Below are 27078 nucleotides of genomic sequence, written 5' to 3'. Positions count from 1 at the left end.
TGGTGTGGAGATGACATCTTCCACTTCAATTTCTTCATCCAACTGCTTTGAACAAGCAGCAGAAGGATTTTCCTCATCTATGTCATCTGGAATGAAATAGTCTTCACCAAATGGGACAATTTCCTTTGATGGCACTATCAAAATTGGAACAACATAAATTGGGTTGTTGAAAGAGCTCGTTAAAGTCCTCACTTTCTTGGGAGCTGAGGACTCTACAGAGGTTGATGCTTTCCTCTTCTTTACAGTTGCCTTCTCTGCAGCCTTGGTTTTCTTCACTTCTGATGCAGAAGGAAGATTGATGTTCTTCATCTTTGGAGACTTTGCAGGAGAGGCAGATGGAGTTGGTTCAATTTCTTCAGGCATGACTGATGCAGCCGCCCTGGCATTCTCAATTTCTTTAGGCACATCAAATGCTTCAGCTGGCCTGGGTTGTTCTTCAAGCGCAACATTGGTGGTTGCCTTGGCATGTTCTTCATGAGCTGGAATTTCTTCATCAGCTCTGGTACTCTCAGTATCTTTAGCAGCCTGATTTTCATCAATTGCGCTCGCAATTTCTTCAATTTGCTGAGCAGATACTTCAGCCTGGGAAATTTCTTGTTGCGATTGAGTTGCAACATTAGTTTTGAGGTTATTTGCAAGCTTGACAAATCGGACTTTGGAACCTAGCCAATTTGCATGATAAGTGTCAAATTCATCACTGAGATCTTTAATCTCCTTTGGCATATTCACAAGTTCTTCAGGAGACATGTTCACAACATTGTTCTTCAGAAAACGCTCCTTCTTGTACTGAGCCTTCTTGGCCTGCCTGGCCTTCTGAAATTTCCATTTCTCTTAATCGATGAAGGCATTCAACATGTGACATTGGCCAGGTGTGAGGTTCAAGTTAGGAAGTGGAGTGTTGGGAACTTTGTGCCATAAATCAATGAAATATAGGATCTTCCTTGGATCTAGCATGAGAGGCACAGAACTGCCTTTGGCTCTAGCGGCCTTTCTTGCATGTCCTTGATGATTTCAACGATTTCTTCATCATCAGCTTCATTGTCATCAGACGGAACTTGGAAAGCAACTTGTTTCTTATGAGGAGTTGGCCTCGATCCACGACCAGCAGTGGTTTTGACCTTCAGCAAGGTTGGACCTGATGAGGACATAGGTGGAGCTGAGGAACTTGCAGATGCTCCTGAAGCAATGGAAAATCCTTCGGTCCGTTGGCACGTGGCAAGATGCACAGGTGTTGATGACTTTGCAACAACAGTTGAGGATTTTGAGGCAACAGAGGGAATTGGCACTACCCTTAAAGAAGTTGCCTGAGGAATTTGCCTTGAGGGCTTTGACGTTGAAGTATTTGGCCATGAGGGCATTGCTATTGAGGAACTCGGCTTCACAGATGATTTCTTCGGCATAGCCTTCTTAGGCTCACTGGCAGAGGCCTCAGCAGTAGCAACAGCAGTATCTTCATTGAATTTCTTCATTGCTTCTTTTGCCACTTCAGCCAATTTGGCTTGATGCTTGGCCCATTCTTTGGGAAATTCCTCACCGCGCCTAATGCTTGAGGGACCAGCCTTTTGGCTAGGAGCCAATGGAGGTCTTGGACATGGAGGGTGTACAGCAAATTTCATCATGTACTTGGGAGTGACATGGCGATATTCCCTCCATTCCTTGGACCATCTTCTCTCAATCCTCTATATACGCACTTTGTGCTGATTCTTGTTCTCTTTACCATGAGTTGCTTCATTAGGAGTACAGTACCCAGCATATATATCCTTAGGGATCTCAAAAGCAGTGTTGGACTCTGGTCTCTTTCCTCCCTTCTGAGGTCTTTTACCATCAGCCATTTTCTTCACTTGAGGAGTTTGAACAATGGATGTTTTTGAGGAAGTGTGCAACTTATCTTCGAGGAACGCTCCAAATGAGTTAAGTTGATGAGAACCTAGTGATTCAGCAGCAGACATTTTGTAACTGTGAACAGAGTATAGGTGCGAAGAATTTGGAGAGGTCATATGCGTTCTCGGATTTTTTTTTCAAAAGTATCAAGTTTGAGGAATTTGAAAATGGGTGTCTTGAGGAATTTCACTAAGAATTCTTGACTTAGGTTCCAGAGTTGTATAGATTTGAAAATCCACACAGTTGAGGAATCTTGAAGAAAAACACAACTTAGAGAAACAAATCAAGGTACTCATGCGGCTGGGTGTTTAAGGAATGGGAAGTTGAAGAATAAACACCTTTTGAAGATTTTGTGGAAATCATAATAATCAAAGTAGGGCAGTAAAATCAGATTTTAATTACCCTGGACGAAGAACATGACGCACTAGGAGTGGAGTTGGAGAAGTTCGTCAGTTCAGATCTCCCACGCCCTAACTCAGCAGCGAGAGACAGCTACGGCAGCGGAGGAGTGAAGATTTCTGCGGCCAGCGCGAGTACGACGACGACGAGGTCGAGGCAGCGAAGCTCTTCCTCACCGGTGACGATGGAGTGTAGCTGTGGTGCTAGGTCTGAGAGCTCAAGTGAGGAGAGTAGCAATCAAGCGGAGTAAATGAGGTATGAGTAAGGGGAGGGGTATTTATAGCCACGGTGAAAAACTGCTCGTCCAAAGAATTTGGATGAACATGCCCCTGACCCTTACTCTTCTAATGACATGTGTCACCCACGTAGAGAGAGGTCGAGATCATTGGGGGTCGTGGGTGAGTTGTTTAATCCATCGTGGGATGCGGTACGGTTTGCGCGGCAACAGCCAAAAATTTGAAAGGAATATTTAAAGTTTCGTTCGCAAATTCTTCAGTTGTCAAGGACACAGTGAAGATTTTGAACATGTTTCAAATAGAACGCACATGAAGTATTTGTGAACAGATTGGGTTGAGTTTATCATATAGGAGGAACGGGTCCGATCACATTCACTTAGAAGAAAATCAACTTCAAGAATTGCAAAAAGTGAATGTTGTTGAGGACATGAAAAATCAAAAATATATATATATAGGCGATGAAGAACGCTAGAAAAGTTGAAGAAATTGAAAAGTTGAAGAATTTGCAAAATGAAGAAAAACTCAAATTGAAGATTTTCAACTTTTATTGGTGGCGTGACCCACCGTATAAGAATGCTGATTTCAGATGCCGCGTACAATTGTCGTAGGGCTCTGAGAATCAAATTCTTTATTAATTTCTTCACACTTAGAGGGTTAGTCTTCATTGACTGAAGAAAAATGTTACTTCATGTGTTTCACATCTAAGTCATCAATTTTGCATAAGTGATAGGATGTGTGTCCTTGAGAGAACATTCGAAGATTCTAAGATATGTAGCTCACACCACAACTTGCTAAATCGCTTCTCATCTGAGGGCTTTGTGAAGATATCCGCTAGCTGCTCTTCAGTCTTCACGTGGTCGATGGAGATGTCGCCCTTAACACATGATCACAAAGAAAATGGTGACAAATCTGGATGTGCTTAGTCTTCGAGTGCTGGACTGGGTTATGAGAAATCTTGATGGCACTCTTGTTGTCGCGGTAGAGTGGCACATTCTTCATATTGATGCCATAGTCCTTGAGGGTTTGCTTGATCCATAGCAATTGATCACAACAAGAACCAGCAGCATTGTACTCAGCTTCATCAGTAGAGAGTGATACGCAGTTCTGCTTCTTCGCGGACCAACATACTAAGGATCGTCTGAGGAAATGGCATGTGCCTGATGTTGACTTGCGATCCACTCAATCACCAGCATAGTTAGAGTCAGAATATCCAATGAGATCAAAAGACGAGCCCTTGGGATACCATAATCCAAGTGTTGGAGTGTGAGCTAGATATCGAGGAATATGTTTCACAACCTTATGGTGTGATTCCTTTGGTGTAGCTTGAAAACAGGCACACATGCAAAGACTAAGCATAATATTTGGCCTAGATGGATATACATACAATAAATAGCCAATCATGGAGCGGTATACCTTTTGATTGAAGTCTTTACCATTTTCATCAGTGCATAGATGGCCATTAGTGGGCATAGGTATTTTGACGCCTTTGCAATCTTGCATGCCGAATTTACTTAGCACATCCTTGAGGTATTTCTCATGAGATATGAAGATGCCATTGCGTTGTTGACGAATTTGAAGACCTAAGAAGAATTTCAGTTATCCCATCATAGACATTTGATATTCCTCACTTATCATATAGGCAAATTCATCACTGTAACGTTGGTTAGTACAACCAAAGATAATATCATCAACATATATTTGGCATACGAATAATTCATCATCATAAGTTTTGGTGAAGAGAGTTGGGTCAAGTGAACTGGGTTTGAAGCCTTTCTTCATGAGGAATTCCTTCAAAGTATCATACCACACCCGGGCCTGCTTGAGGCCATAGAGGGCCTTATTGAGTCTAAAGACTTTGTCAGGATGCTTAGGATCTTCAAAACATGGTGGTTCAGCAACATATACTTCTTCCTCAAGCTTACCATTTAGGAATGCACTTTTCACATCCATTTGATATAAGATGACATTATGATGGTTATCAAAAGAAAGCTATATGCGAATAGCCTCAAGTCTAGCAACGGGTGCAAAAGTTTCATTGAAATCAATTCCTTCAACATGTGTGCCTTGAGCTACAAGACAAGCTAGCCTTGCTCCTCACTACTAGGCCATTTTCGTCTTGTTTGTTGCGGTAGATCCATTTGGTACCGATGATATTGTGCTTGCGTGGGTCTGGTCGCTTGACAAGCTCCCAGACATTGTTGAGCTCGAATTGATGCAATTCCTCTTGTATAGCTTGAATCCACTCAGGCTCCAAAAATGCCTCATCAACTTTGGTGGGCTCTGTGATAGAGACAAAAGCGAAGTGCCCACAAAATTTAGACAAATGTGAAGCTTTTGAGCGTGTGAGAGGACATGGTGCATTGATATCGTCGATGAATCTCTCAATCTGTACTTCATTTGCGACGCGAGGATGATCAGGTTGACGACTTTGATTGGGCTCAGCATTTTCTTCAGAGCCATTTTCCTCAGATGCACCAGCATGATTTTCTTCATGTTCGGGGATGACTTCTTCACCAGATTCTTCAGTGGGTATGACATCCTCAGTAGCCTTGAACTTGATGGATTCCTCAGGTGACATTTCATCTAGCACAGGATGTAGGTTCTCTCTTTGCGAGCCGTTAGTTTCATCGAACCGCACATCTACAGTTTCAACAACCTTGTGGTGATAGGTGTTGAAGACTCTGTACGTGTGCGAGTCCTTTTCGTAACCAAGCATAAAACCTTCATGTGCTTTCCATGAAAATTTGGAATTGTGATGACGATCTCTAATCCAACATTTAGCACCAAAGACTTTGAAATAAGTCACATTGGGTTTCTTGTCAGTGAGGAGTTCATATGAGGTCTTCTTGAAGAATTTGTGAAGATGTACCCTGTTGATGATGGGGCACGCAGTATCAATAGCCTCGGGCCAGAAGTGACGAGGCGTCTTGTATTCATCAAGCATGGTGCGAGCCATCTCAACAAGAGTCATGTTCTTGCGCTCCACGACACCATTCTGTTGAGGAGTGTATGGGGCAGATAAATCGTGAGTAATACCAAGTTCATCAAGATAGTCATCAAGACTAGTATTCTTGAACTCGGTCCCATTGTCACTCCTGATGTGCTTGATCTTCACACCAAAATTCGACGAGGCCCTTGAGGAAAATTGTTTGAAGACTTCATGCACTTCAGTTTTCTAAGTGATGATATGCACCCAGGTGTAACAAGAAAAGTCATCAACAATAACAAATCCATATATAGATGCAGCATTTTTTAGTGTGGCATAATGAGTAGGGCCAAAGTGATCCATGTAAAGCAATTCAAAAGGACGAGTGGTAGTCATGATAGTCTTTGAGGGGTGCTTGGACTTCGTCATCTTTCCAGCCTCACAAGCCTCGCAAAGATGGTCTTTGAGGAATTTGAAACCCTCAATGCCAATGATGTGCTTCTTCTTCACGAGTGTATGTAAGTTCCTCATGCCAGCATGACCTACTCGTCGATGCCATAACCCGCCTTCTGAAGCTTTTGCAAGTGGACATGTGACATGATGTGGTCCTGCAGAGAAATCAACAATATACAAGTCTCCTCTCCTAAAGCCTTCGAAGACTTTGGAATTGTCAGATTCCATGAGCACAATGCAATGATATTTTCCAAAGACGACAACCATATCAAGATCACAAAGCATTGAGAGAGACATCAAGTTGAATCCTAGGGACTCGACAAGCATGACTTTGTCCATGTGTCGATCCTTTGAGATCGCAACCCTACCTAGACCCAATACCTTGCTTTTGCCTTTGCCAGCGTAGGTGATATGCTTCAGATGCGATGGAGATAAAGTAGTGTCCATCAATAAGTTCTTGTCACCAGTCATGTGATTTGTACATCCACTGTCGAGGACCCACTCAGTAGCTTTGGGTTGATCATCCTGAAGATGAATTAGTGTATCTTACGGACTCATATACTTCATCAGTGAAGAATATGACATCAAATTCATCATATATAATTTCATCAAGCAGTACAACAGATATAGAAGTAAAAGGATGTGAGAAATGAGTAATCAATTGTTCATGATTAGCTTGCGTCCTTTCAAGCATATTCAGGTCTCCAGGAAATTCTTCGGATGTTTAAGTTCGTCTGGAGACCTGACCCTGCATAAGAGATTAGTTCTTTTTCTTCACCACCCACATCTAGAGGGGTGGCAAAGAGTTCATCATTCTTCGAGCTCCATAAGAAAATGGTGGCATTGAAGCCAGTGCACTTCGTTTTATAGAAGACGGGTTAGAATATGCATATGAATAAGCAGAGAAATTCTTCAAGGACTTATGAACATAATGATTTGAAGAATAATGCACATATTCATAGTTCTTAGATTTTCCCTGTGAAACAGAAGCGTTAGCACGATGATGTTCATACGAGGATTTGGATCCATGTGAGGAATTTGATCCATATGAGGACTTTGGTCCGTATGAGGACTTGGATCCATTTGAAGACTTTGGTCCATATGAAGAATTTGATCTGGGGTTCCTATTCTTCACAGGCGGTGTCATGAGGACGTTCACCTGAAGACTTTCAAGGCACCTTTTGGGAACCCATATTTACTTCATAGGAGGACCATTCTTGCAGTTAGTTCCAACATATCTAGCAAATACGTCAACATTCTAATTTTTGAACAGTTTATAGTTGGAGTCAAATGACTCATCAGATGAATATGAGGATTCACATGTAAAGCCAGATAAAGTGGATGGATCTACGAGAGGTCCTTTCGCAGCAACCCATGAGGTTTCGGGATACTGCTCAGGTTTCCAATAGGTCTCATCAGCATTGAGTTTCCTCTCAAAGGCAATACCCTCTTTCCTAGGGTTCCTGTTGAGGATCTACTTTTTAAGCACATCACAAAGAGCCCGATGCCCTTCGAGGCTTTTGTACATGCCTATCACATACAATTCCTTCAACCCTGCATTAACTTCAGTGATACTTGTGGTATCCTTAGATGCGGAATTTTTGACCACAGAGATAGTTGAAGAATTTGCAGCAATATAAGCATTTGAAATTTTAGTGAAGAATTAGAAAATTCATGTTCAATGCATTTCAAACATGGTGGAATGAATTGTTCCTGAGCGGAACTGATCTGTTGAGAAAGCAATGAATCATTTTCCTTCTGAAGATCTTCATGACTCACCCTTAGCTTCTCAAGATCTTGCTTTCTTTGAAGAAATTCATAAGAAAGCTTCTCATGATTAGCTATGAGAGTTTCATGACGATCTTGAAGGTTATAAAACTTAGACCATAGTCACTGAAGATTAGCAGTTTGATCCATTTCCTCACCCAACAAGTCATCGGTTTTGTCTAGTAGATTTTGAACCATTTCAAAAGCCTTTTGTTGCTTGACGGCAATCTTAGCAAGTTTGGAATAGCTAGGTTTGAGATTTTCATCAGATTCATCCTCACTAGATTCAGAGGAGGGATATTTGAGTACATTGGCACCTTTTGCCATGAAGCAATAGAACGAGCATGAATTAAGCTTGGGGATGCTGATACCTCTCCAATGTATCTATAATTTTTGATTGTTCCATGCTGTTATATTATCATTATTGGATGTTTTACAATCATTTTATATCATTTTTTGGTACTAACCTATTGACATAGTGCCCAGTGCCAGTTGTTGTTTTCTACATGTTTTTTACATCGCGGGAAATCAATACCAAACGGAGTCCAAATGCAGCAAAACTTTTTGTGGAATTCTTATAGACCAGAAGACACCAAATGGGCCGGAGAAGCACCTAGGGTGCCCTGAGGGGGGCAAAAGCTACCAGGGCGCGCCTGGCCCCCTAGGCACGCCCAGGTGGGTTATGCCCACCTCGGTGGCCTCCCGCGCCGCCTCTTTGCTCTATAAATACCCCAATATTCCAGAAACCCTAGGGGAGTGGACGAAAGTCAATTCCAGCTGCCGCAAGTTCCGGAACCACCAGATCCAATCTAGACACCATCACAGAGGGGTTCATCATCCTCATTGGTGCCTCTCCGATGATGCGTGAGTAGTCTTTTGTAGACCTACGGGTCCGTAGTTAGTAGCTAGATGGCTTCCTCTTTCTCTCTCTCCTTGATTCTCGATACAATGGTTTCTTGGAGATCCATATGATGTAAATCTTTTTGCAGTGTGTTTGTTGGGATCCGATGAACTTTGAGTTTATGATCAGATCTATATTTTTATCCATGAAAGTTATTTGAGTCTTCTTTAATCACTTATATGCATGATTTCTTATAGCCTCGTATTTCTTCTCCAATATGTGGGTTTTGTTTGGCCAACTTGATCTATTTATCTTGCAACGGGAAGAGGTGCTTTGCAATGGGTTTGATCTTACGGTGCTTGATCCCAATGACAAAAGGGGAATCGACACGTATGTATCGTTGCTATTAACGGTAACAAGATGGGGTCTATTTCTACGTAAATAGATCTTGTCTACATCATGTCATCGTTCTTATTGCATTACTCCATTTCTCCATGAACTTAATACACTAGATGCATGCTGGATATAGGTCGATGTGTGGAGTAATAGTAGTAGATGCAGGCAGGAGTCGGTCTACTAATCTTGTACATGATGCCTATATAATGATCATTGTCTGGGTATCATCATGATTATTTGAAGTTCTATCAATTGCCCAACAGTAATTTGTTTACCCACCATTTGCTATTTTTCTCGAGAGAAGCCGCTAGTGAAATCTACGGCACCGGGTCTCTTCTTTATTATATTTTCCTTCTCGATCTATTTTTATTTGCTTTTATTTTCAGATCTATTAAACCAAAAATACAAAAAACCTTGCTGCAATTTTTATCTATTTATTTTATCTCGCGTTCCCATGAGATCTATTTATCCAATCTACTATAATTTTATCTATCTTTTTATCCGTGAGGGATTGACAACCCCTCTCTTACGTCGGGTTGCGAGTATTTGTTATTTGTGTGTAGGAGCTATTTACGTGGTGTTGCGTGGTTCTCCTACTGGTTCGATAACCTTGGTCTCATCACTAAGGGAAATACCTACTGTTGTTGTGCTGCATCATCCCTTCCTCTTTGGGAAATACCGGCGTAGTTCAAGCAAACATTAGAGTGTTGAATGATGAACCAAGTGATCTAAGCAATTTCTTCACCACCTCATGGTCGGTGATGTCAGTGGCACCAAGTGCTTGAAGCTCATTTGATATGTTAGTGAGGTGATCGAAGGTTTGCTGAACATTTTCGTTGTCGAGTCTTTTGAAGCGGTTGAAGAGATTTCGAAGAACGAGAACTCGAGAGTCACGTTGAGTTGAGACTCCTTCGTTGACCTTGGACAGCCTATCCCAGATAAGCTTTGCCATCTCCAAAGCACTCACTCTATTGTACTTTCCTTTGCTCAGATGGCCACATATGATATTCTTCGCTTGGGAGTCGAGTTGCTTGAATATCTTCACATCAGCAGTGTTCATGGAAGGAGTGATGGAGGGAACACCATTTTCCACAACTACCAAATATCGTTGTCAATTGCCTCAAGATGCATGCGCATCTTATTCTTCCAGTAGGGGTAGTCCGTCTCATCGAAGGTAGGACACCCAACCGAGACCTTGATCATGCCTGTAGTCGACATAACAAAAACTCTAGGTGGCTAAACAAAAATCACACAGAGCAAGGGAGTACCTTGCTCTGATACCAATTGAAAGCGCGTTATATCGACTAGAGGGGGTGATTAGGCGATTTTTAAAAATTAGTCACTGAGGAAATACAACTTGAGGAATTTGCTAAGTGACGAACTACTAGCAGCGGAATAAGTACTCAGGTGCAAGCATAACATGCCAGTAACACAGTCATCATGATGATATGAAACAAGCACAGAGCACAGGTAGCGTGTAAATAGGATAAGCAGGCTGAAGATAAGATGACTGAAGAAATAGGATTGAGGAAATTGAGAAAGTCTTCAGTCAAAGTCTTCAAAGAATAACGATCAAGTTCATCAACACATAAATGAGGAAATGAAAGGGCTGAGGAAATAGAACCAGTAGCTCGGTGAAGACAGTGATTTGGTAGACCAGTTCCAACTGATGTGACAGTTGTACGTCTGGTTGGAGCAGCTAGGTATTTAAACCTGAGGACACATAGTCCCAGACACACGGTCCTCACCGTATTCTGCTTGAGCTAATGTCACACAGACCTCGCCCAATCACTCGTGGTAAGTGTTCAGGTGACTTCCCAACCTTCACACACTCAGTCAATCGGCGATCCACAATTCCTCTTGGACGCTCTAGACCATGACGCCTAACCGTCTAGAGGATGCACAGTGCTCAAAGGTAACAAGCGTCGGTTCCACACTGGAAACAATCTCTTCAGTGATGCTCAATCACTTTGGGTTTTAGGTGTTTGGGTTTGGGTTTTCCTCACTGATGATTTTCGCTCAAAGTCCTCGGAGGTAGGGATGCTCTCAGTAAAAAGTGTCAGTTTATCTCGAAGCAGCCAACCATCTAGTGGTTGTAGGGGGTCTATTTATAGCTGGGGAGCAGCCTGACATGATAAGACATAAATGCCTTTCAATGATATGACCATTTGGTGGATAAGATATTTTGGGATAGCTGGCGCATAGCACAGCAACAGACTGAAATTTGAGCTCTCAAATTCCTCAGGGCTATCATGTTCCTCACTTGTAGGCATTCCGCTCTAGCGAATTCCTAACTCCTTAGTCAGAACAAATTCCTCAGAGAACAAAAGATCTTCGTCTCTATCACTGAAGAAATTGACTGAACTGTATGAGATTTCCAATGGCTTCACTCGAAAGGATTGGGTAGGTGTAGGATTTGAGATGAGCATCACTTGGAAAGTGTTTCCTTAGTTTTACCTCGACCCTCTTTAACAGTACGGTGTTTCCTATGACTCAAGAAAGAGAAAATGAAACTACCAAAACAAAAGTCTTCACGCTTCAAAATCCTCGCATCAATATCGAAGTCTCCAAGGTCACACCAATTTCCTCACTTTCAAAGTCTTCAAGAAAACCAAAGTCTTCAAATGAGGATATTCATTTTTATGGGTCGACTTTCTTCATAAATATCAAACTCCTCATAGACTTATAGAACCTGTGTACACTCACAAACACATTAGTCCCTTAACATATAAGTATTCAGTACACGAAAATCACTAAGGGGCACTAGCTGCACTTACATATAGGCTATGTGATGATATTGGATCTTGGAACTACAACAGACTGAAATTGGAATTTCATCAGAAGTTTTATCCTGTGCATTTGGTTCATCGTGATCAGAATTATATTTATAATTTTTGGCCTCGTGAAGGAGAAAGTATCGCTCAGGATTGGGGGAGGCTTAATCCAATGTTATATTCATGCCCCAATCATGAGCTCTTAAGAGAAATTATTATTCAGAATTTTTATGCTTGGCTTTCTCATAATGATCAATCCATGCTCGATACTTCTTATACTGGTTCTTTTATGAAGAAGACTATTGAATTCAAATGGGATTTATTGGAAAGAATGAAACGCAACTCCGAAGATTAGGAACTCGACGAAGGTAATGAGTTAAGTGTAAACCTTCAGTTTGATTGTGTTAAACCTTTCATGGATACCGATGTTTTTCGTGAATTTAGCACTAAATATGGACTTGATTCTGAGATAATAGCTTCTTTCTGTGAATATTTTGCTACTCATGTTGATCTCCCTAAGGAGAAGTGGTTTAAATATCATCCACCCATTGAAGTGAAAGTAGTAGAACCTATTAAAGTTGAAGAAGAAACTATTATTTATAATGTTGATCCTGTTATTCCTACTACTTACTTTGACAAACCACCTTTCCCTGTTAGGATAAAGGATCGTGCTAAAGCTTTAGCTGTGGTTTGTAAGAGTTATACTAGAACACCTACACCCCATGAATATATTAAAGTTGAACCTAGTATTGCTATGGTTAAAGATCTCTTGGTTGATAATATTGATGGGCATGTTATTTATTTCTATGATGAAGCTGCTAGAATTGCTAGACCTGATACTAAAGATGAACATAGACCTATTGTTGGCATGCATGTTGTTTCTGTTAAAATAGGAGATCATTGTTATCATGGCTTATGTGATGTGGGTGCTAGTGTGAGTGCAATTCCCTTTACATTATACCAAGAAATTATGAATGATATTGCACCAGCTGAGATAGAAGATATTGATGTTACTATTAAGCTTACTAATAGAGATACTATATCACCAATTGGGATTGTTAGGGATGTTGAAGTCTTGTGTGGGAAAATAAAATAGCCTACTGATTTTCTTGTTCTTGGTTCCCCACAAGATGATTTTTGTCCCATTATATTTGGTAGACCTTTCTTGAACAATGTTAATGCTAAGATAGATTGCGAGAAAGAAATTGTTACTGTGAGTTTTGGGGATATATGTCTCATGATTTTAATTTCTCTAAATTTTGTAGACACCCCCATCATAAATAATTTCCTAGTAAGGATTAAATTATTGGTCTTGCTTCTATTGCCGTGCCTCCTACCGGTCCTTTAGAACAATATTTGCTAGACCATGAAAATGATATGTTTATGAATGAAAGGAGGGAACTAGATGAAATATTCTTTGACCAAATGCCTGTTTTGAAATACAACTTGCCTGTTGAGATTCTTGGGGATCCTCCTCCACCCAAGGGTCGCCCGTGTTTGAGCTTAAACAATTACTTGATACTTTTAAATATGCTTATCTTGATGAAAATAAGATATATCCAGTTATTATTAGTGCTAAACTTTCAGAGCATGAAGAAAAGAAATTATTGAAAACTCTGAAGAAGCACCGTGCCGCTATTGGATATACTGTTGATGATCTTAAGGGCATTAGTCCCACTCTATGTCAGCACAAAATTAATATGGAGCCTAATGCTAAACCAGTTGTTGATCACCAATGACGGTTAAATCCTACGATGAAAGAAGTGGTAAGAAATGAAATACTAAATCTTCTGGAGGCAGGTATAATTTATCCTATTACTGATAGTAGATGCGTAAGTCATGTTCATTGTGTCCCCAAGAAGGGAGGTTTACTGTTGTTCCTAATGATAAGAATGAATTGATTCCACAAAGAATTATTACATGTTATAGGACGGTAATTGATTTTCGCAAATTAAACAAAGCTACTAGAAAAGATCATGATCCTCTACCTTTTATTGATCAAATTCTAGAAAGACTATCCAAACATACATATTTTTCCTTTCTAGATGGTTATTCTGGTTTTTCCCAAATACCTTTGTAGAAGAGGATCAAGAAAAAACTACTTTTACATGCCCTTTTGGTACTTTTACTTATAGACGTATACCTTTTGGTTTATGCAATGCACCTGCTACCTTTCAATGATGTATGACTGCTATATTCTCTGACTTTTGTGAAAAGATTTTTGAGGTTTCCATGGATGATTTCTCCCTTTACGGAAATTCTTTTGATGATTACTTAAGCAACATTTATCGAGTTTTGCAGAGATGTGAAGAAACTAATCTTGTCTTTAATTGGGAGAAGTGCCACTTTATGGTTAATGAAGGTATTGTCTTGGGTCATAAAATTTTTGAAAGAGGTATTGAAGTTGATAAAGCTAAAGTAGATGCTATTGAAAAGATGCCTTGTCCTAAAGAAATCAAAGGTATAAGAAGTTTCCTTGGTCATGCTGGTTTCCATAGGAGGTTTATTAAAGACTTCTCTTAAATTTCTAGGCCTCTCAATAATTTCTTGCAAAAAGATGTCCCTTTTGTTTTTGATGATGATTGTGTAGAAGCATTTGAAATACTTAAGAAAGCCTTGATTTCTGCGCCTATTGTTCAACCACCTGATTGGAACCTTCCCTTTGGAATTACGAGTGATGCTCGTGATTATGCTGTTGGTGTTGTTCTAGGACAAAGAGTTGATAATAAATTGAATGTTATCCATTATGCTAGTAAAACTCTAGACAGTGCCCAGAGAAACTATGCTACTACTGAAAATGAATTTTTAGCAGTTGTCTTTTCTTGTGATAAGTTTAGATCTTATATTGTTGATTCTAATGTAACTGTTCACACCGACCATGCTGCTATTAAATATCTTATGGAAAAGGAAGATGCTAAACCTAGACTTATTAGATAGGTTATCTTGTTACAAGAATTTGATTTGCATATTATTGATAGAAATGATGCTGAGAACCCCGTAGCAGATACCTTGTCTAGGTTAGAGAATGTTCTTGATGACCCACTACCTATTGATGATAGCTTTCCTGATGAACAATTAGTTTTCATAAATGCTTCTCGTAGTGCTCCGTGGTATGCTGATTATGCCAATTACATTGTTGCTTATACCACCTAGTTTCACTTATCAGCAAAAGAAAAAGGTTTTCTATGATTTAAGACATTACTTTTGGGATGACCCACACCTTTATAAAGAATGAGTAGATGGTGTTATTAGACGTTGTGCACCTGAGCATGAACAGGAACAGATCTTACGCAAGTGTCACTTCGAGGCCTACGGAGGACACCATGTTGGAGATAGAACTGCACACAAGGTATTACAATCTAGTTTTTATTGGCCTACTCTCTTCAAAGATGCTCGTAAGTATGTCTTGTCTTGTGATGAATGTCAAAGAATTGGCAATATTATTAGACGTCAGGAAATGCCTATGAATTATTCACTTGTTATCGAACCATTTGATGTTTGGGGCTTTGATTATATGGGACCTTTTCCTTCCTCTAACGGGTATACACATATTTTAGTTGTTGTTGATTATGTTACTAAGTGGGTAGAAGCTATTTCAACTAGTAGTATTGATCATAACACTTCTATTAAAATGCTTAAAGAAGTTATTTTTCTGAGGTTTGGAGTCCCTAGATATTTGATGATTGATGGTGGTTCACACTTTATTCATGGTGATTTCCGTAAAATGCTTGCTAAATATGATGTCAACCATAGAATTGCATCTCCTTACCATCCTCAGTCTAGTGGTCAAGTAGAATTGAGCAATAGAGAAATTAAATTGATTTTGCAAAAGATTGTTAATAGATGTAGAAAGAATTGGTCCAAGAAACTTGATGATGCATTGTGGGCTTATAGAACTGCTTATAAAAACCCTATGGGCATGTCTCCGTATAAAGTGGTTTATGGAAAAGCATGTCACCTACCTCTCAAACCAGAACATAAAGCTTATTGTGCAATCAAAGAGCTCAACTATGATTACAAACATGCCGGTGAAAAGAGGTTATTTGCCATAAGCTCACTTGATGAATGGAGAACCCAAGCTTATGAGAATGCTAAGTTGTTTAAAGAAAAGGTTAAAAGGTGGCATGACAAAAGGATACAAAAGCGTGAATTTAATGTAGGTGATCATGTCTTACTATACAACTCTCATTTAAGATTTTTTGCAGGAAAGCTTCTCTCTAAATAGGAAGGTCCTTACATTATCGAGGAGGTTTATCATTCCAGAGCCATCAAAATCAACAACACCGAAGGCACCAAGCCGAAAGTGGTAAACGGGCAAAGAATTAAACATTATATTTCAGGTACTCCCATAAATGTTGAAACCAATATCATTAGTACCATAACACTGGAGGAGTACATAAGGGAGACTTTCTAGAACGTTTCAGACTCCGAAAGGAATAGGTATGTGGTACGATAAGTAAACTGACTCCGAAACGTTTCCAATGGCAATTTTTCTCCGTTTTGGAATATTTAAAAAATTAGGAAAATTAAAAGTAGTCCGAAGAGTGCACGAGGAGGCGGCAAGGCAGGGGGCGCGCCCTACCCCCTGGGCACGCCCCTGTGCCTTGTGGCCACCTTGTGTGCCCTCTGGACTCCGTTTTCTTGCACAATACTTCTTTTGGTTGGTAAAAATTCATTATATAATCTCCCGAAGGTTTTGACCACCGTACCACGACGAAATCCTCTGTTCTTGTTTCGAGCTGTTTTTCTGATAGATCTAGATCACCATGACGTCTCCAAGCGCCCCCAAGGACACGTTTTTCGAGAAGGTCATAAACCCCTACCTTGCGGAGGTGCTACAACACCCTCAAACCATCGAGATGCATGAGGGGGTGCTGCACATCCGTGATGTTCAAGGGCAAAAGAAGACCGGAAGCGTGGAGACAAGGCTCGAAGCAATGGAGCAACAAGTCTTCAAGTGCGAAGGGATGGTGGAACGCAGACTCAACGCCAATCACTCCATCGGAGAGGCCATCTTCAAGCTTCACGAGAAAATCGAGCATCTCCAAGCCTAGATTTATGACCTGCAAATCTAAAACTGTGAGTATGAATACAAATTTAAGAGGATGAGTTTGGCTGCAGATTTGAGGATCCCGGAGACTCGTTCATATTTCTATGATGGTGAGCCTATGCCCTGGAAGATGGAGGACAAGCCTAGATCATCAACAACTTCATCATCATCACTCTGAAGAAAGGGATCTAAATACATGGGTATGGTCACTCCGCTTGGCAACTTCCAAGCTTGGGGGAGGTGCCCCAGTATCGTATCACCATCACACCTTTATCTTTATCGTTTTGTTAGTTTGATCATTTTGGTTATATCTTGATCTAGTAGATTAAAAGTTTTTAGTATGATCTAGCTTTGAGTTTTGTTTTGAGATCTACCTATATAATCGAGTCCATGAGTTATATAATAAAGAGTAGTTTTGAGTTGAGGGCTTTGCTGTCTTGCTATGATCTTGAGGAAACAAAATAAAAGAAAGAATAAAAACAAATAAAAATATCATATAATGATCTTATGGAGAGTGATGACTTCACATATAAATAGTATGATGAGTAAAAGTTGTTGAGAGTTAACAAACATAGTTTTGGCCATTGTTGTAGTTAATAGGAAGTAATAAAGAGAGGTTTCACATATAAATACACTATCTTGGACATTTTTTGAGATTGTGATCACTCATTAAAATATTACATGCCAAAAGGTTGATGTTGGACAAGGAAGACAACATAATGGGTTATGTTTTCTTATATCCGAATAGAAGTTATATTATCATGGATCCTCCAACATGTTGATCTTGCCTTCCCTCTTATGCTAGCCAAATCTTTTGCACCAAGTAGATATAATACTTGTGCTTCCAAACATCCCATAAACCAGTTTTGCCATGAGAGTCCACCATACCTACCTATGGATTGAGTAAGATCCTTCAAGTAAGTTGTCATTGGTGCAAGCAATAAAAAATTGCTCTCTCAATATGTATGATCTTTTAGCGTGGAGAAAATAAGCTTTATACGAACTTGTGATATGGAATAAATAAAAGCGATGGACTGCATAATAAAGTTCTTTATCAGAAGCAGCAATGTAAAGTGACGTTCTTTTGCATTAAGATTTTATGCATCCAACCATAAAAGTGCATGACAACCTCTGCTTCTCTCTGCAAAGGGTCTATCTTTTACTTTTATCTTCTACCCTTATACAAGAGTCATGGTGATCTTCACCTTTACTTTTTATACTTTTCCCTTTTGGCAAGCACTTTGTGTTGGGGAAAGATCGAGATATATATCCACTCGGATGTAGGTTATCATAAAATATTATTGTTGACATTACCCTTAAGGTAAAAGGTTAGAAGGCGAAACTATAAGCCCCTATCTTTCTCTGTGTCCGATTTAGACTTTAAACTCATTAGTATCACGTGAGTATTAGCAATTATGAAAGACTAAAAGATATTTGAGTATGTGAACTTGCTATAAAGCTCTTATATTGACTCTTTCCTATGTTATGATAAACTAGTAGGTGTACCCGTGCATTTGCGCGGCTAGAATTTTTTCCGTATAATTCCTAGAGAATTGTCACGTACTGTTGTTTTTAGGGATGATAATGTAAAAAATATGATGTCAGACTTTTAACCACAAGAATTTAAACATTTTCTATGGAATTATGTTATAGCGACAACTTAATTTGCCATAAAAGATGTTTTTTCCATACTAAAAAATCAGACAGGAGCGAAATCCTAGATCTATTTTCTTTCTCGGAAACAAATTTCTTTTGACATTCTATAGATTATAAAATACTCCCTTCGTTTTTAAATATAAATCTTTTTAGAGATTTCAATAGAGACTATATACTTTGAAATGTATATTCTAAAATATGTCTATATACATCAGTATATGGTTCATATTGAAATGTAAAAGTACTTATATTTAAAAACGAAGGGAGTACTCATTTATAGGCACCAAATATGCTTGGTACGGTATAGGTATTCTCATCATTTCCTTCTAGTACGTGTAGTTTGCTCAACCATCCATTTTTGCCACTTGATACATGCTCCTGGTCGTGTTCAAATAAAAAAGATACATGCTGCTGGTCGCATCAGATCAAATATCTCGCAAACTGACGGTTCAATGTAACAGTATGAATGGAAAACTCTGGACTATACTGGCCACCGTTGTACCCCAAGCACCCAGGCATGGAAAAAATCCCCTTTCTCTTACTGCTCTTTGGATCGAGGTCTGGCCGAGGCAGGGATGGCGCAAAGCTTCTGGCCGCGGATCTAGCGCTGCTCGCCTTCCCATGATGCGGCATCTCATCTCTGCTGAACTAGAGAGGCAGATGTCAGGTCAGAGAGCTGGGTCGTCGCGTTTGACGACCATCTCCTCCAAAGTTTTCCTCGTCGATCTCGTATTCTCCAATCACCCAGGTCTGGCTTTAGCATGTCTGTTAATTTTCACCATTTTACTTTCATTTTTAAATTGCCAATAATATATTTTTCTGCTTCAAACGGGATGTGATTTATTTCAATTATTGGATCTGTGACACAGGATAGAGGTGAGCATGCCTGGTATGGTCAATGCGCCACATCTATGCATCGTTCCTACTTCCTCCATAGCACCCAATTCTTCACAGGTTTGTTTCCCCTTCTAATTGGATTAAAAAGTATATAATTTTCTATTTGCTGTAACAACATATTAGCAAGTTATGTAACTCATACGTTTATTGTTTATTTAAGACAAAGTAAAAACTCTTGCATGTTTTAACTAAAATTTGCTTCATATGCTTTAATTAACATGCACCCAATTCTCGATTGGCTTAATGGGTTTAGGCCATACTTGTGATGCCTCTAGGTGAATCGACACATAAATACCTAATGTCGATCTTTGCTTCTAGTGGAAAATTTGGCCTGCAGAGTTATTTGTACGAATTAGCACTGTGTGAGTTATTGTTCCGTGTGCATTCATAGGATCCTTGCTTATTCTTGCAGCCTCCCTCACAAGGGTAGTAGTCATGATTCTCACACTCACTGATATCTGCATTATTTATCAACTATAACCATCAGAACAAACTATTTGTACTGACCATACATGCATACATTGAGGCCCTCGGGCTAGTTTTCTGCGAGTAATTAGATTTGTTTGTCCAGTTTTCTTTTCCGTCTTTGTTCTTTCCCTGCTGGTAGCAGCATGTACAGTTAACACCCCTCTAAAAATTAGTAGAGCTCCTGCCGTTACCCGTCAAAAAATAGGGGAAATTAATATTTTTCAATCCAACTTTTGACTGAGAAAATAAGCTTGGTCACTACAATCCAAAACCTAATTCAACCTCACCATTAGATGCTGGTAGAGCGAGCATATGAGTCTTCATCTTTAAACATTGTACTTGTGATTTGCTTTGACGGGTTTCTTGTTCTTGAGGACTTCTTTTGTGTGCTTATAAGTATATAACAATGGTCTTTCTTTTGTCATCATGGAGTTCGTGTGATGATAATATTTTGTTTCCATACTCATATTCATTTACCATAGTCCCATTAGTACCATGTGGTTCCTCTGTCACAGACATCAGTCCACATTACTTTTGCCTAGTTGAATCTTTATTATTCTGTGACTGCAAAATACAAATAAATTTTAAAAATTAGACATATCTTTAAAAATGCAAAAGTATATAGTGCAAAAACCAATTATTCTTATAGCCGGCATGTTCTTCTTTCCTTATTTGAAGATGGTGTCCACTTCATCATTCATCAAATCCTATGTGGCACGCAAGATGTATCACTGAAGAAAAATAGAAACACAATACTTAATTTTTAAAGAACATATCGTTAAAGTACAACATATCAAGCCCATCATCGGGTATGTATGTTCATTTTACTGCATTGTTTTGCATGCCAAAGCGAAAGATAAATCTTCTTCCATATAACTTTTGTATAATCTTTGGCGCTGCTTTAGATTTCCTTCCCATCCAATGAATTTAGCAAATTCGAGACAAATGTATTAAGCAACTTTTCTTCCTCGTCAAATAAAGTGCAACTTGTAGTAATTCTATAGTGCTAATTTGGAGTTGAATATGGCACATACCATACCATTGTTATTAGTGCAAAGTAAATACTCCCTTCGTTCCTAAATATAAGCCTTTTCAGAGATTCCAATATGGACTACATATGGAGCAAAATGAGTGAATCTACACTCTAAAATATGTCTATATACATCTGTATGTAGTCCATATTGAAATCTCTAAAAGGACTTGTATTTAGGAACGGAGCAAGTATAATAGAAACATTCCTGTTTGAATTAGTAGATTTCTCAAATCAATGAACACATAGTCCTAAAAATTACCAAGAAAATCAAAGTTCACATTTTGAAGAAATTGTTAGACATATATAAGTCAAGTAAGAATGTAAGATGATGTTATAACATATATGACTAAATTGTGACTACCTGATCTGTCTAGTTTTTTTTTTGCCTCATCTAAGGAAGTTCTTGTAACGCCCTTGCGTAAAACATTTGCTCTTCTAGTGTGCGTTGTAGTACTTCTATCAATATCGATCATTTTTGGTAAAGATTCTTCCGCTGGGTGCCTATATATATGGAGTGACATTTAGTCATAGTTAATTAGTCAATAAATTAGAATAGCTGGTGTTTCATACCAGTTAAGAAGTTCCCGATGTTTGGGTATATCGAGATCGGTATATACTCCTGTGGCACTGCTTGACTATAGGCACAAACGTATCAAGTAGAAATCTGTTAAATATTTTCTTTTTGTAAATAACATATCAGGTTTTAAAATTGTTGAACTTACCATTGAATTTTTGCACTATTGTTGAGGTCACAGCAGACACTTTGGTTATCGATGAATATGTATAACATAAACCTGCTCATACATATAGATCACATCAAGGCTAATAAGTTCATCGATTGGAGGATTATTGTATCCCATGTTCCCATTAGTTTCACTTAAACATCCCAGTTTTGGTCTCTTGTTAAAGTCTCTCAGTTTCTTGTGTTCCCATTGCTTCAAAAGGATTGAAAATGTACTTGTCAATTGATAATGTTCATATGAAGATTTTTGCTGAAGAAATTGAGTTCATAGTAATAATACTTACTAACCTTGTTGATTCAGGTGAGAAGGAAACTCGGATGGTTGGGTGTGACTTATGTAGAAAAGAGTTGCATGCCACTTCATAATTTGGGCCGCCTTTGATATTTATTGCCTGAGAGCCAAGTCTGAACATCTCGCATCATAGAGAGTTCGCTTCAATTGTCCTGGTGGTGGGATCGTCGAGTCATGGCGTCGTAGAGTTGGTTGGCTTCAATTTTCCTGGTCATGGTGTTGAGTCGTGACTTGCTGTGTGTCTTAGATTTCTAGGCGGATGGTGGGCGTGTGTTGGCTGCTGGGTGCGGCCGGCTGTGTATTTTGATGGATGAGTTCTGGCTGTGCCCTTATGGAGTCCTTGTATGTTTATTTTTTCTTCCAGTTAAAGCCTATATGTGACAATAGGCTGATGGATGCGGCCAATTTTGTATTTTTATGGGGACTCTGTCCGTAAGCACTCTTTGTATGTGTTTACGTGTCCTTGGCTTACCGAGTGTCCGAGTTATGTATGTGTCCTTTAGAGTCCCGATTAGGAATTGCACGTGACAATAGTTGGACATGTAACGCCTTTATCTAATCTAATATATTAGTGGAAGAGATAAATTGTTTTGTGTTTTTTTGGCTTCCTTCTACGATTATGTTGATAAGCCTTATGTGTGCGTCTCCATATAGACGTGACAGTTCAATTTATTGATCTGTACATATTAACTTATTACGTAAAATCTTTTAATCTGAGCCATTGTTATTCTGATCAAACGGTGGTGATAATATTAGTCTGTGTGGATTAACGTGGTGTCTTATTTGTCTTCTATTTTAATTATATAATATATAATAGATTGTAATTACTTCAATGACTGAGATCATAGTTTGTTGGTTTTCAATAAAGTTTTGTGATTCATACTTTACCTTGTGAACAAATTGTCACTTTAGCATAAGAAATTATATAATAATATATGTTGCTATTCTAAAGATGATCATGATGCTCTCATGTCTGTATTTTATTTTATCGACACCTCTATCTCTAAACACGTGGATATATTTATTGATTTCGGCTTTCGCTTGAGGACAAGCGAGGTCTAAGCTTGGGGGAGTTGATACGTCCATTTTGCATCATGCTTTTATATTGATATTTATTGCACTATGGGCTATTATTATATGTTTTGATACAACACTTATGCCTTTTCTCTCTTATTTTACAAGGTTTTACACAAAGGGGGAGAATGCCAACAGCTGGAATTCTGGACTAGAAAAGGAGCAAACCCGAGAGACCCATTCTGCACAACTCCAAAAGTCCTAAAAATATACGGAGAGTTATTGAATATACAAAAAATACTGGGCAAAGAAAATACCAGAGGGGACCCACCAGATGGCCACAAGGGTGGGGGCGCTCCCTACCACCATGGGTGCGCCCCTATCTTGTGGGCCCCCTGACAAGCCCCCGGTGCCCATCTTCTGCTATATGATGTGTCTTGACCTGGAAAAAATTAGAAGGAAGCTTTCGGGATAAAGCGCCACCGTCTCGAGGCGGAACCTGGGCAGAAGCAATCTAGGGCTCCGCCGGAGCTGTTCTGCCGGGGAAACTTTCCTCCCGAAGGGGGAATCGAAGCCATCGTCATCACCAACGGTCCTCTCATCAAGAGGGGGTCAATCTCCATCAACATCTTCACCAGCACCATCTCCTCTCAAACCTTAGTTCATCTCTTGTATCCGATCTTTGTCTCAAAACCTTAGATTGGTACCTGTGGGTTGCTAGTAGTGTTGATTACTCCTTGTAGTTGATGCTAGTTGTTTATTCGGTGGAAGATCATATATATGTTCAAATCCTTAATGGTATTTAATACCCCTCTGACTATGAACATGAATATGCTTTGTGAGTAGCTACGTTTGTTCCTGAGGACATGGGAGAAGTCTTGTTATAAGTAATCATGTGAATTTGGTATTCGTTCGATATTTTGATGAGATGTATGTTGTCTTTCCTCTAGTGGTGTTATGTGAACGTCGACTACATGACACTTCACCATGATTTGGGAATAGGGAAAGGCATTGGGAAGTAATAAGTAGATTATGGGTTGCTAGAGTGACAGAAGCTTGAACCCTAGTTTATACGTTGCTTCGTAAGGGGCTAATTTGGGTCCTCATGTTTCATGCTATGGTCAGATTTATCTTAATTCTTCTTTCGTAGTTGCGGATGCTTATGAGTGGGGTTATGAAGGAAATATACCCTAGAGGAAATAATAAAGTTATTATTTATTTCCTTATTTCATGATAAATGTTTATTATTCATGCTAGAATTGTATTAACCGGAAACATAATACATGTGTGAATACATAGACAAACAGAGTGTCACTAGTATGCCTCTACTTGACTAGCTCGTTGATCGAAGATGGTTATGTTTCCTAGCCATAGACATGAGTTGTCATTTGATTAACGGGATCACATCATTAGAAGAATGATGTGATTGACTTGACCCATTCCATTAGCTTAGCACTTGATCGTTTAGTTTGTTGCTATTGCTTTCTTCATAACTTATACATGTTCCTATGACTATGAGATTATGCAACTCCCGTTTACCGAAGGAACACTTTGTGTGCTACCAAACGTCACAACGTAACTGGGTGATTATAAAGGTGCTCTACAGGTGTCTCCGAAGGTACTTGTTGGGTTGGCGTATTTCGAGATTAGGATTTGTCACTCCGATTATCGGAGAGGTATCTCTGGGCCCTCTCGGTAATGCGCATCACTTAAGCCTTGCAAGCATTGCAACTAATAAGTTAGTTGCAGGATGATGTATTACGGAATGAGTAAAGAGACTTGCCGGTAACGAGATTGAACTAGGTATTGAGATACCCATGATCGAATCTCGGGCAAGTAACATACCGATGACAAAGGGAACAACGTATGTTGTTATGCGGTCTGACCGATAAAGATCTTCGTAGAATATGTGGGAGCCAATATGAGCATCCAGGTTCCGCTATTGGTTATTGACCGGAGACGTGTCTCGGTCATGTCTACATAGTTCTCGAACACATAGGGTCCGCACGCTTAAGGTTTCGATGACAGTTATATTATGAGTATATGAGTTTTGATGTACCGAAGGAGTTCGGAGTCCCGGATGAGATCGGGGACATGACGAGGAGTCTCGAAATGGTCGAGATGTAAAGATCGATATATTGGACAACTATATTCGGACATCGGAAAGGTTCTGAGTGATTTGGGTATTTTTCGGAGTACCGGAGAGTTACGGGAATTCGCCGGGGAGTATATGGGCCTTATTGGGCCATACGGGAATAGAGGAGAGAGGCAAAAGGAAGGAGGCGCCCCCCCCTCTGGTCCAAATTGGACAAGGGGTGCAGCCCACTTTTCCTTGTTCCTCTCCCCCTCTTTCCTTCTCTCCTACTCTAACAAGGGAAGGAGGAGTCCTACTCCCGGTGGGAGTAGGACTCCCCCCTTGGCGCGCCCTCCTCCTAGGCCGGCCGCCTCCCTCCCTTGCTCCTTTATATACGGGGGCAGGGGCACCCCATAGACACAACAGTTGATCATTGATCTCTTAGCCGTGTGCGGTGCCCCCCTCCACCATAGTCCTCGATAATATTGTAATGGTGCTTAGGCGAAGCCCTGCGACAGTAGAACATCAAGATCGTCACCACGCCGTCGTGCTGACGGAATTCTTCCCCGACATTCTGCTAGATCAGAGTCCGGGGATCGTCATCGAGCTGAACGTGTGCTAGAACTCGGAGGTGCCGTAGTTTCGGTGCTTGATCGGTCGGGCCATGAAGACGTACGACTACATCAACCGCTTGTGCTAACGCTTCCGCTTTCGGTCTATGAGGGTACGTGGACAACACTCTCCCCTCTCGTTGCTATGCATCACCATGATCTTGCGTGTGCCTAGAATTTTTTTTGAAATTACTACGTTACCCAACAGTGGCATCCGATCCTAGGTTTTATGCGTTGATGTTGTGCACGATTAGAACACAAGTGAGTTGTGGGCGATATAAGTCATACTGCTTACCAGCATGTCATACTTTGGTTCGGCGGTATTGTTGGATGAAGCGGCCCGGACCGACATTACGCGTACGCTTACGCGAGACTGGTTCTACCAACGTGCTTTGCACACAGGTGGCTGGCGGGTGTCAGTTTCTCCAACTTTAGTTGAACCGAGTGTGACTACGCCCGGTCCTTGTGAAGGTTAAAACAGCACCAACTTGACAAACTATCGTTGTGGTTCTGATGCGTAGGTAAGAACGGTTCTTGCTAAGCCCGTAGCAGCCACGTAAAACTTGCAACAACAAAGTAGAGGACGTCTAACTTGTTTTTGCAGGGCATGTTGTGATGTGATATGGTCAAGACATGATGCTAAATTTTATTGTATGAGATGATCATGTTTTGTAACCGAGTTATCGGCAACTGGCAGGAGCCATATGGTTGTCGCTTTATTGTATGCAATGCAATTGCGCTGTAATGCTTTACTTTGTCACTAAGCGGTAGTGATAGTCGTGGAAGCATAAGATTGGCGAGACGACAACGATGCTACGATGGAGATAAAGGTGTTGCGCCGGTGACGATGGTGATCATGACGGTGCTTCGGAGATGGAGATCACAAGCGCAAGATGATGATGGCCATATCATATCACTTATATTGATTGCATGTGATGTTTATCTTTTATGCATCTTATCTTGCTTTGATTGACGGTAGCATTATAAGATGATCTCTCACTAAATTTCAAGATAAAAGTGTTCTCCCTGAGTATGCACCGTTGCCAAAGTTCGTCGTGCCCAGACACCACGTGATGATCGGGTGTGATAAGCTCTACGTCCATCTACAACAGGTGCAAGCCAGTTTTGCACACGCAGAATACTCAGGTTAAACTTGACGAGCCTAGCATATGCAGATATGGCCTCGGAACACTGAGACCGAAAGGTCGAGCGTGAATCATATAGTAGATATGATCAACATAGTGATGTTCACCATTGAAAACTACTCCATTTCACGTGATGATCGGTTATGGTTTAGTTGATTTGGATCACGTGATCACTTGGAAGATTAGAGGGATGTCTTTCGAAGTGGGAGTTCTTAAGTAATATGATTAATTGAACTTTAATTTATCATGAACTTAGTCCTGATAGTATTTGCATATCTATGTTGTAGATCAATAGCTCGCGTTATTGCTTCCCTATGTTTTATATGTGTTCCTAGTGAAAACTAAGTTGAAAGATGATAGTAGCAATGATGCAGACTGGGTCCGTGATCTGAGGTTTATCCTCATTGCTGCACAGAAGAATTA

The 27078-nt window shown here is 40.0% G+C and overlaps 1 long non-coding RNA gene across 1 annotated transcript; it reads left to right on the top strand.

The window, feature by feature from the left end:
• The first annotated feature begins 18797 nt into the window (after positions 1-18797).
• LOC125513284 lies at positions 18798-22396 on the top strand. Its single transcript, XR_007285849.1, has 3 exons — positions 18798-19127; positions 19249-19333; positions 21821-22396. It is a non-coding gene; the product is annotated as an uncharacterized LOC125513284 (long non-coding RNA).
• Positions 22397-27078: the final 4682 nt, after the last annotated feature.

This window comes from Triticum urartu, chromosome 6 (genome assembly GCF_003073215.2).
Source record: "Triticum urartu cultivar G1812 chromosome 6, Tu2.1, whole genome shotgun sequence".
Lineage (NCBI taxonomy): Eukaryota > Viridiplantae > Streptophyta > Magnoliopsida > Poales > Poaceae > Triticum > Triticum urartu.
The sequence above is the reverse complement of the archived record's forward strand: the minus strand, read 5'-3'. Positions and strand labels throughout refer to the sequence as shown.